The following is an 11,552-nucleotide window of genomic DNA, read 5'->3' as shown; positions in this document are numbered from 1 at the left end:
GGATGTTGGGCCCTCAGGCCACCCTCATGAAGTCGGTTTCTGATTGTTTGGTCAGAGACATTCACACCAATGGCCGGCCTTCTGGAGGTCATTTTGTAGGCTCTGGCAGTGCTCATCCTGTTTCTCCTTGCCCAAAGGAGCAGATACCAGTCAGTCCTGCTGAAGGGTTAATGACCTACTACGAGGGGCCCTGTCCAGCTCTCCTAGAGTAACTGCCTGTCTCCTGGAATCTCCTCTATGCCCTTGAGACTGTGCTGGGAGACGTAGCAAACCTTCTGGCAATGGCACGTATTAATTTTATTGTATTTATTTGTACTATTTGTCTTCTTGTGTTCTTTTTATAATTAATAAAATATGTTTGAGAGTAGCAAGTAGTGTGTGTGAATGCATATATATATACAGTATAGTGGTCTATGGCCGGCTTGTCATCCTGGCCAATACCCCCAGGCCGCCAGATGGAGCCCTCCCTGCAGCATGGAGGTGCCCCGAAGACCAGCAGGGAATCCTGGACAATGGAGTTTTCATCCACAGCCCTGCTGGATACCCCAGGGGCCGCTAGATGGAGCTGCAGGGAGGAGCAAAGAATATTATTTGCCCTACGCCCCAGAATTACGTCTGAGTCACATGGACAAGGGGAATGACGTGCTTCCGGGGTGAAGAAAAAAGAAGAGTTTTGATCTGACCCGTAAGTGCTAAGAAGTCACATGGACTGAGGGTTCACAAGCACTTCTGGGTCACGGACTATAAAAGGACTGTGGCGGCTCCCAGATGGGGAGCTGAGCTGGGTGGAATGGTGGCAACACGTCTGGGAGTGGAGGATTGTATTATTGTAGTTATTGTGTGGTGATTAATGAGTATAGTGAAGAGGAGGGTGCTTTGTGCACTATGCATTATTAATAAAGTCAACTTTTGGACTTTTGTCTAGTGACTTGGACAAGGGTTCAAGGGAGCTATACGCCCCCTATCTGTCACTATATATATATATATATATATATATATATATATATATATATATATATATATATATATATATATATATATATAGAAAAAGATCAGACCCGACACACTTAAAAAGGTTTGGGGCAGCCACCTGTATGTTATCCCTTGCTGCAATTGGTTAGGTTTTTTTCAGAGAAGGTTTGGAGTCCAGTCATGAACTGACAAAGGTTTGGAAAGATGGCGGTTTTAAGTGATTAATCAGTAAGTGACATGGGGAAACTTGAAGTGACCTTCTTCTGATGTCATCTTAGGCGTCGGAATCGGAAGTGATGTCTTTATTGTCACCGGAACTGGAAGTGACGTCTTCAATGCTGAGTCAGACAGGGCTTCCTGCAGCTGGTCTGTAGAGACAACAAGAGAAGGTTTAGTGCACCCCGCCACCCTCTGGCCTAGCATGGAATTACCTTTGCTTGGTCCATACAAAGTCCTCCTACTCGCACGGGCATGACAATATGGTATACAGTATCTGCCGAAGAATACAAAGGGTACACAGCACGTTTCACCCATATTGGGGCTCATAAGCTGTACGCACCTTTGCTTCCCCTTACAGGGATTGAACTTTGGACATCAGTGCCTGAGACAAAGTATCTGACACAGCACCACGGCAGCTGGTTTACTTATTTGACCAGGTGAAGATTGGAGTATTACATTCATAGGTCTGAGTCACAATCTGATTATTTGGTGGTTACCTGCACACAAGCGTTTCCTGGTAGGTAACCACCCAAATAATCAGTTTGCAACTCAGACCAAATGTTACGTCGGACTTCCGTATGCACTTCTGTTGCTCACTATGCTGGAGGACAGCAAGAAAACTTGCTCATCTTCTGTCTGTCTAGGCAAGGTTATTTGTGGTATCCCAGTTGTGGTTCAGTGTTCAAAGTTCTTCTAAAACAGTTTGGCCCCAGGTGTTCTTTGACCTTTCTCCCTTTCCTTTGCCTTCTGGGTCCAATGAAGAGCTGCTCTTGTGATGAAGTCTTGCTTTCCTCTATGGGGAATTCAATCCATTCTCCACCTTTTTCTGATGATGATAATGGTATCCATGCTCTCTTCTTCTGATTAGAGATGATTTGTGGCCAGAAAATATGAAAGATTCTTTTCAGGCTGCTGGTGTGAAATGTTGACAGATTGGAAAATGTCTCCTTCCGTCAACCTTCAGCATTCTGATCCACACAACATTGTGTGAACATATCACAGCTCTTGGAAGGCCGTAGTTTGGTGTTGATACTTTAATGAGATGACCTCCACTCATCGTGTAGGATCCCAAAGGCAGTTCTGGCTTTCTTCAGTTTGCTCCTGATGTCACTAACACTTTCTTTGGCAAAAATCACAGCTTTCAAGCTTTTTTGTAGCCAGCTAAGAGTATTTGTACTCTTGTTTTGGAAGTTTTTCCCCCATTCTTCCCTGCAGATCACTTCCAACTATTAGATAGTCTTGGGTTACATTGACTTTCAACTTTGAGGACGATGAGGGCCTTTATGAAACCATTTGTTTGTGTTACTTGAGGTACTTCAATAGTAGGTTCTCAAGTGTGTTTTTGGATTGTTGGCCTTGTTGTAGAAGCCATCTTTTATTCAGCTTCAATTTCCTGAGTCATTGTTTTGCCGTTTTCCTCAATTAATCCATTCATCCCCGTACTTGGAGAATGTCTGTGTGCCTCCCACGGCCACACAACACTGGCACATAATAGATCCACCCACGCACTGAGCACTTGGCAAAGTGCTCTTTTCTTCTTTTCCTTTTATCTCCAAACAGACCTTTTGTTTTTGAGGCCAAAGAGTTTGATTTTTGTCTCCCTCTGTCCATAGCAAATGCCTCTGTCTTTGTGATGAGATCGCAGGTAAAGTTTTTTTTTGTATGCAGGTTTGATGGTGGAATGGGTCTACAGTTTAAAATGAATGTAATTATTGAAATAAATGTAATGAGTGGAAATAAATCATAGTCAAAGGCATTCACCCCCTCAAATGCAACGCAGTTCACATGAGAAATAATATGGCAGACAAATATAAGAATTCCTGTAGATAATATGAATGTTGTGCCTGTTGTGTTCACAACTACCAGGACGTGACCACAAATTAGATTCACCATTTAAAAATAACTAGGAAGGTTGTGATCATGGTGACCTCAAGACAATTTTCCTGACCAAGCAGCACACCAAGAACGACTGTGTATTGCTCCAGTTTGTTATGTAAATGTCTAAGAGGTTTTAGAGAGGTGAGAGCTTTGGTCTTCATGAACAAGAATATGAATGGCCACCTTTAGTCAGATCTGTCTGTAAGGTTGTCTTTTACTTAAGACAAACTCAATCTGTGTGTACGTCTTGATGCAGATTTACAAGAGAGTAACACCTTCTCACCATCTTCAATTGTTTAGTGTGAACAACCGTGTGAAGAAAATATGACAATACTGACCCTTGAATCTGAGAGTCTGATCCCGATCTCTCAGCAATACACCTCATATTGCACAAATGAACAAACAACTGATCATCAGGAACAGGTTCAAAATGTGTTTGCAGTTGCTTTGTATGTCTGCCAAAAATGTGGTAAAAGGTTTAAATGCAAATCAAATTATAAATAACATCAGTGTGGACAAATAAGGCAGAAACTAAGCTGCTGTTCCGAACAAGAGTTCACACTGGAGAGAAACCACATTGCTGTTTGGAGTATGGCAAGCATTTAACACAAATAGACAATTTCCAGAAGCATGCATGAATTCACACTGGAGAGAACCTGTACTGCTTTTCTGAATGTGGCAAACGGTTCTCTGAGCACAGCAGCCCCCAGAAACAGACATAATTCCACAATGGAGAGAAGCCATACAGCTGTTCTGTTTGTGGCAAATAATTCTCTCAAATCAACCATCTTCAGCAACACACCCTAATCCACACCAGAGAGAAGCTTCACTGTTGTTTTGAATGTGGGAAACGATTTGCCAAGCGTAACAGCCTTCAGGGACAAATTCACATGAGAGAGAAGCCATACTCTTGTTTTCAATGTGGCAAGCAATTCTCACAAATAAGTCATCTTCAGAAGCATAAAAAAGTTCACACTGGAGAGAAGCCACACTGCTGGTTTGAACGTGGCAAGCAGTTCTCTGTATGCAACTCTCTTCAGATACACACAAGAATTCACACAGGAGATAAACTGTATTCCTATTGAGAATGTGGCAAATGATTCTATGATAGCAGCAGTCTTCAGTGCCACTCGAGTTTACACTGGAGAGAAGCCATATCGCTGTTCTGAATGTGGCAAGAAATTCTCACACATAAGCCATCTTCACAGCCACAAAAGCATTCACACTGGAGAAAACCTTAATTGCTGCCTTGAATGTAGCTAACAAGTTTCAGACCGTAGTAATATTCAGAGACACAGAAGGATTCATACTGGAAAGAAGCCATATGGATGTTCGGAGTGTGGCAAGCAATTCTGTCAAATACGTCGTCTCCAGAAAAGTTGCCGGTTCAAATCCTGTAAATGCCAAAATGGACTCTGCTATGTTGGGCCTTTAAGCAAGGCCCTTAACCTGCAATTGGCGAGCACTTTGAGTAGTGAGAAAGGCGCTATATAAGTGCAAAGAATTATTATTATTAAATCAACACAAAACATTCTGTAGGAGTTAGTGATTGCTATTGTAAAACTCCTCCAGTTTATGAGCAAATAGAGTGGCATGATATTCAAGACAGAGAAATACAAATTAAAAAAAAAAAAACTGAACTAGCAAAAAAGAAAGATTACATAATGTCTGAAGTATGACAAAGAGTCACACAAAAAAATGTTTGGGGCAGCCACCCATATATTGTTCCTGGCTGCAAATGGATAGATTCAAGGTGCAGATTTGTACAAGTTGGAGTCCACAACTGAACTGATTTGCTGGCACAAAGATGGCGGCTTTACAGCAGGCTGGAGGAAGTGATGTCATCAGTAGGGCCGGAGCTGGAAGTGATGTCATTGGGCCCGGGATGGAAGTGATGTCATCGGGGGCCAGGCAGAATTTCTCATAACTGGTTTGCTGAGGAGTGAGAGAAAGAGTTAGTGCACACTGCCACCAATTGGCCAGGCGTGGAATTACTTTCATTCAGCCCCTCTTTAGCTGCCTCCTATGCACACGTGTGTGACACTAGACAACAAATGTAGCAGAATGTATGCTTACTTGTTGCACCAACCCTATGTGGCTCAGGACTTGACTTATAATAATTCTTTGCATTTATATAGCGCTTTTCTCACTACTCAACGTGCTCAGCAATTGCAGGTTAAGGACCTTGCTCAAGGGCCCAACAGAGCAGACTCATGTTTGTCATTTATGGGATTCGAACCGGCAACCTTCTGATTGCCAGTGCAGATCCCTAGCCTCAGAGCCACCACTCCACCTTATAGGTGGCTTAGTAGAGGTTAACTAAGAGCATGACATGAATGTCTGATAGTGGCTGCAAAAGACAAGAGTCTACATTCAAGCTGTCTAAAGCATCAACTAAAGAGATGTGTGAATTAGAAACTGTCACATATCTGGAATTTGTACATGGAAAAACATGCTTGAGTCGAACAATCTCTTCTATCAGAAATGTTGCCAAAACAATAACACGATTAAACATAAGAAACACTGGCATCATGCAAGATAATCAAAGGGGCACTGACCATAAGCAGCAGTCTTCACTTGTTTGCTACTATTAGTGACACCTGAAAACAAGAAACAGTGATCATGGGAAGACACTGGGATACAGACTGGACAACTGAGCTATCACCCTCACAATCAAATATGACTGTATTTAATACCAAGGACTTCAGTTTGAGACGAAGCAAATGCTGAATGACAAAATTCAAATGATTGACGTCTGGTTGTTCTGAAATGGCAAGGCAAAATAACATTAGAGAGCTCTCAAAATGCAATTTACATATCTTAAAATGAGTAATATTTATCGAAGTACACATCTATTACAGGCGGCACGGTGGCGCAGTGGTAGCGCTGCTGCCTCGCAGTTAGGAGACCCGGGTTCGCTTCCCGGGTCCTCCCTGCATGGAGTTTGCACGTTCTCCCCGTGTCTGCGTGGGTTTCCTCCGGGCGCTCCGGTTTCTTCCCACAATCCAAAGACATGCAGGTTAGGTGGATTGGCGATTCTAAATTGGCTTGGTGTGTTTGTGTGTGTCCTGTGGTGGGTTGGCACCCTGCCCAGGATTGGTTCCTGCCTTGTGCCCTGTGTTGGCTGGGATTGGCTCCCGTGACCCTGTATTTGGATTCAGCGGGTTAGAAAATGGATGGATGGATGGACATCTATTACAAGATATCTTAAATGCAATTTGAGACATTAACAAGATATTACAAATGCAATTCAAGATATCATGAATTGAATTGCTTTGCATTTTGAGATCTTAAATTTTAAAATTTGTTAAGATCTTGATATCTTAAAATACATTCACAGGTATTTTGAGATATCTGAAATGCAATTTAACTCTTTGAGGGGCACATATATTGCTTAAATAATTACCTGAGCGGGGTAGGAACAAATATCCACTCAAAATAATTTCTGGAGGCTTGTAATGCATTTATATTGTTATTTTAACATTACACTTGCAGTCATATTTTACAATTTCACATTAACAATAATGGGGGGTATATAAAATGTGGTCTTTTAATTAACCACCGTCACACTAAAATACCCTCTATGTATTTTTTGTAGAAAAGAAAGACTTTAAAAAACAAAAAGCTTAGTATTAGTACATCAGCAAAGAAATGAAAACATTGAAAATGCAGTATTGTTTCAAAAAGAAAATGTAATTGTAGCAATTAAACGAGAATAAAAACTATCCCTAACAGAAAACCTAATGCCTATGTTTAGGCCTTAGTGCCACGCACTACATCCAGATTTTGAACTTCCTAAACAATAATCCTCACCTTTGCAGGACTGACAACATCACATCCTTCATGCTGACCCTCAACACAGGCACTGTGTGCTAAGTCGCCGGCCAACTCCACCATTAAATTAGCCGAAGACACCACAATCATAGGCCTGATCACCAACAAATAACAAAACAGCTTACAGAGACAAGGCCTACCTGCTGATTTAATGGCACCAGGACAAAACTCTGACCTTTAATATCAGTGAAACCAAGGATCTGGTAATTGCTTTCAGAAGGCAGATCACCCTGCAATCTGTATTAGAGGAGATGCTGGGGAGAGTGTGAGCAGCTTTACATTTCTTGTAATAACTTTCACTAATGAACTGAAGTAAGAACAGTACATTTTGACTATTGGTCAAGTTCCCCAAAGCCTCTACTTTCTGATAGGGTTCACATGCCTGGCTCACTGCAGAGAGTGGTGAAGACCACACAGAACAATACTGGCACCTGCCTGCCTTCTTCTCATGACATCAGTAACATATGCCAGCAAGATTATTAATGCGTGCAGCCATCCTGCATAGTTGTTAACTGAGTACTTGATTTGTCCCTAAGCTTCACACCAAAAGCTCAAAATCATATATTATTACTTATGACCCCATAACAGACAATAAATCTTTAATATTTTGGTATGAATACTCTTCCACTAAACAAAACACCAGGTAATATTCGATCATTTTCCTTAATAAATAAATGACCAAGTATAATATTTTTGTCTCATTTGTTTAACTGGTTTCTCTTTATCTACTTTTAGGACTTGAGTGAAAATCTGATGATGTTTTAGGTCATATTTATGCAGAAATATAGAAAATTCTAAAGGGTTCACAAACTTTCAAGCACAACTGTAAATGCATAGCTTTGCTAGTTTAGCCTGGCATAGCTAAGGTTAAGATTATAAAACGGGATTTTCTAATGGCCAAATATAATCAAAACAATTGTTCAGCCTTTCCTATGAAATGTAATCCCCCGGGATCTGGTTTGGAGCGTACAGCGGTTTGTACAATCTCAAGCAGCACATGCGTGAGGCATCTTTATCCGTTTGCCCAGAGGGGACTGGGCAGTCTAATGGTCTGGAATCTCTACAGATTTTATTTTTTTCTCCAGTCGTCTTGAGTTTTTTTTTTTTTTCTGTCCCCCCTGGCCATTGGACCTTACTCTTATTCGATGTTAATTAATGTTGACTTATTTTATTTTCTTATTGTGTCTTTTATTTTTCTATTATTTATTATGTAAAGCACTTTGAGCTACTGTTTGTATGAAAATGTGCTATATAAATAAATGTTGTTGTTATTGTTACTTCACTCCACAGCAGTGCCACTCGCAATATGGCGGCGACGTGCAGTGCCACTCACAATATGGCGGCGACGTGCAGTGACACTCGCAATATGGCGGCGACGTTGACGTACGATGCTGCTGGGCATGCGGCCTCTACTAGTAGTTCTATATCTATGGTAGTGCGGGAGGGATGGGGTTTGAATACGAAAAAGGAAGTCATTTCGTGCTTCCTGTCTGCGCTAGAATTTCAAAATCTGACAGGCATCGCAGGACAGAGAGTGGGAGATGGCGTGGAAAGGAACAAGTAAGTAACAAAGAGCCATTGGTTTACTGCGGGAATCTGACAGCGAAAAGCCAGGATGTGGGAATGTCCAGGAGGGCCGATCTGTAAAGTGTCACCGAGACGTCAGGATAACAAAATGTTTTCACAGTTGCTTAAACAAAGAACCCTGCGTTTTTCATCGAACTTTTCGTGCAGCTCGACCCCTTCTGTCCTCCTCTCTCACTTCGAAATGTTCAGTTTAGTGATTTCGCGCGCGGGGCTTTTAAGTTTAATTTAGTTACTAGAATATCTAAGAATATTCTTGCATGAATGTATTAAAAAGAGAAAAAGCATTTTTTATTTTGTTACATGTTAACCTGCCACAGACGGTATGAAACGTATTCTCTGCGTCCTCGGGTCGCCTTGGGTGAAGGATTTGTGATGTCGTTAATTGTGGCTCGCCTTCTGGATGTTGAAATCGTTTGTTTTATTTTACTGTAGTTTATGGATATTCCATTACCTCACTTCTTGCAGCAAAAAGATTTTGTTTATGTCTCCATTTTTAAATCCCCATATACCTTGTTTGTTCTCCTTTCTGTATTTCCTTTGTGGACTGTAGTGGCGCTCACTATTATAAGTGATAGAATGAAAGCAAAAGCGAGCAACACAGCAGAACAAGAAATAGCCTGTACAAGTATTAGCTAGCCCCTGACTGTCATGTTGGATCTCTGCTTCATTTACCCCCTACATCCACCTTTCTAAATCTCATACTTTCTGCTACTCTGGCAGTCACTCCATCCCAAGACGAGTGAAGTCGCAAAATCAATCGGAATGTTAAAGCAAATTATACAAAAAAAAAAACCCTATCTAAATCCGTTAAGTAGTTCTCTCGTGAAAAGCGGACTGACACACACAGACTTTGGATTTTATATATAGAGATAGTTACATGTCAACTTCCTAATCAGCCGATAGATGGCGCTTCAGCAAATGTTCCGAGCGTCAACTGGATGATAACATACATACAAGACCCAAGATTCTTACAGTCAGCTTTATATATAAGATTGTCAAAGTCCTTCACTTTCTGTCCCCTTATGCGTGATTAGATTGGTTTCAGATATAAAATGTGTGTGTATACACATTTGAACCTTTGTCCTCGCTCATCTCCCAATTCCGAGTTAATTGGCCACGTGGCCAGAAGGAGATTATAAAATCTGTCTCGTCAGCACTTCCATGTATGCAAAATGAATCGCTTCCAGTGTCCCAGCTGGCTCCCCTAACCTCTTTAGGTGGTCCTGTACCTACAGCTTCTACAGCTGCATAAATGTTTAGTAAGCAAGACCAGACAGGCAGACCCTAGCAGTAATAATACGGTGTATTGTGTAATGGCGTGGACTCGTCAAACTTATTGCAGTTCTGTTTTTCCTTCACAATTACCTAAAACTCAATTTCTATCTGCTGTTCACATTCTCTGTTCCTCGGGGTGTTTCTTTGGTCACCTGCTGTATTTATTTTGCCTCCATCCACTGCTCTGCTTGGCTTTGATCAAAAAGCCACCTTTCTCTAACAATAACTCAATGGATTTTTCTCTGCTGACTCTTTCACAGACCTAAGGTTTGGCAATAAATGTAATGCATTGTAACTGGGTCAGTTCAGATTTAGTGTTGTGTACAGAATGACATTGAATTTCTTATTGAAATGCTTTACTAACACACCACTTTCTGGCAGCATGAATTTCACTCCATGGGTAAGGTAAAGTAAAACAATATGTAATAGCCCAAAAGTGGGCTGTGCTTAGGCCTGGGTGTCACCCTTACCTCCACAGTCCATAAACTAAAACAAAACCCATATAGCCATGGGTGGGGAGGTAGGGGGTTCATGGCAAGTCCACACAGGCAATCGCTAGTGGTAGGATTTAATCCAGAATGCTGGATCAGTGAGGTAGTGGTACAAACTACTGTTCCCCTCCAGATAAGCGTTACATAAACCCAACATTGTTATTGCTTTTTAAGTTGGAAACACTAGGTGTGGGGAAGAAAAAGAGAGACACAATAGACAATTATCAAATGAGAAGGTATTTTGTAATTTTACATCCATGGATTCAAGGTCCTATCAATGATCATCAGAGGTGACTGTGTGCAGAGAGTGCAGACCTATAAATACCTGGGAGTGCAGCTGGATGAGAAATTGGACTGGACTGCCAATACTGCTGCTCTGTACAAGAGAGGACAGAGCCGACTATACTTCCTTAAAAGGCTGGCGTCCTTCAATATCTGCAGGAAGATGCTGCAGATGTTCTATCAGAGGGTTGTGGTGAGCGCCCTCTTCTACGCGGTGGTGTGCTGGGGAGGCATCATAAAGAAGAGGGACGCCTCACGCCTGGACAAACTGGTGAGGAAGGCAGGCTCTATTGTAGACACGGAGCTAGACAGTCTTAACAATCGTGGCAGAGAGACGGGCGCTGAGCAGGCTCCTGTCTATCATGGAGAATCCACTGCATCCACTGAACAGTATCATCTCCAGGCAGAGGAGTAGCTTCAGTGACAGATTGAGGAGATCGTTCCTCCCCCACACTATGCGACTCTTCAGTTCCACCCTGGTGGTGGTGTGAGTAAACGTTAACACTACACAAGATTATAGACTGTCATGCCTGCCTCGCACTCTCCACCCTGAATTTTTTAACTTGCACTGCTTTTTTTTTAATTGCTTTTTAATTAATATTGGTTTAATCAATATGCTGATGTTGGAGTATGTGAATTTCCACTTGGGGTTTATCTATCTATCTATCTATCTATCTATCTATCTATCTATCTATCTATCTATCTATCTATCTATCTATCTATCTATCTATCTATCTATCTATCTATCTATCTATCTATCTATCTATCTATCTATCTATCTATCTATCTATCTATCTATCTATCTATCTATCATTTTCGAGTCATCAATTTAAAGAAGAGATCCCGTTCCCCTTATGCCAACCATGGCTGTGTTTGAAACAAAGCAGAATAGAGCTTTATAATATTTGTTAACTAGGGAAAAGATTAATTAGTCCTTATCCCTGGATTGACTGTTAAAAGGGAGTGTTTCATGTGGCTCCAGTTCCTAAGCTCCTTGAACATGGGAAAGGCGCT

General features: G+C 41.5%; 1 protein-coding gene across 1 annotated transcript in view; it reads left to right on the top strand.

The window, feature by feature from the left end:
• Nucleotides 1-8,360: 8,360 nt before the first annotated feature.
• Nucleotides 8,361-11,552, top strand: part of LOC120534630 (zinc finger protein 845-like) — a 55,904-nt gene continuing 52,712 nt past the window's right edge. Inside the window, exon 1 of the mRNA XM_039762222.1 lies at nt 8,361-8,463. The gene's annotated coding sequence lies outside the window, so the exon portion shown is untranslated. The remainder of the gene's footprint in view (nt 8,464-11,552) is intronic.

The sequence above is a fragment of the Polypterus senegalus genome, chromosome 8 (assembly GCF_016835505.1).
Source record: "Polypterus senegalus isolate Bchr_013 chromosome 8, ASM1683550v1, whole genome shotgun sequence".
NCBI classification, from domain to species: Eukaryota; Metazoa; Chordata; class Cladistia; order Polypteriformes; family Polypteridae; genus Polypterus; species Polypterus senegalus.
This window is presented reverse-complemented; position numbering and strand designations above follow the sequence as displayed.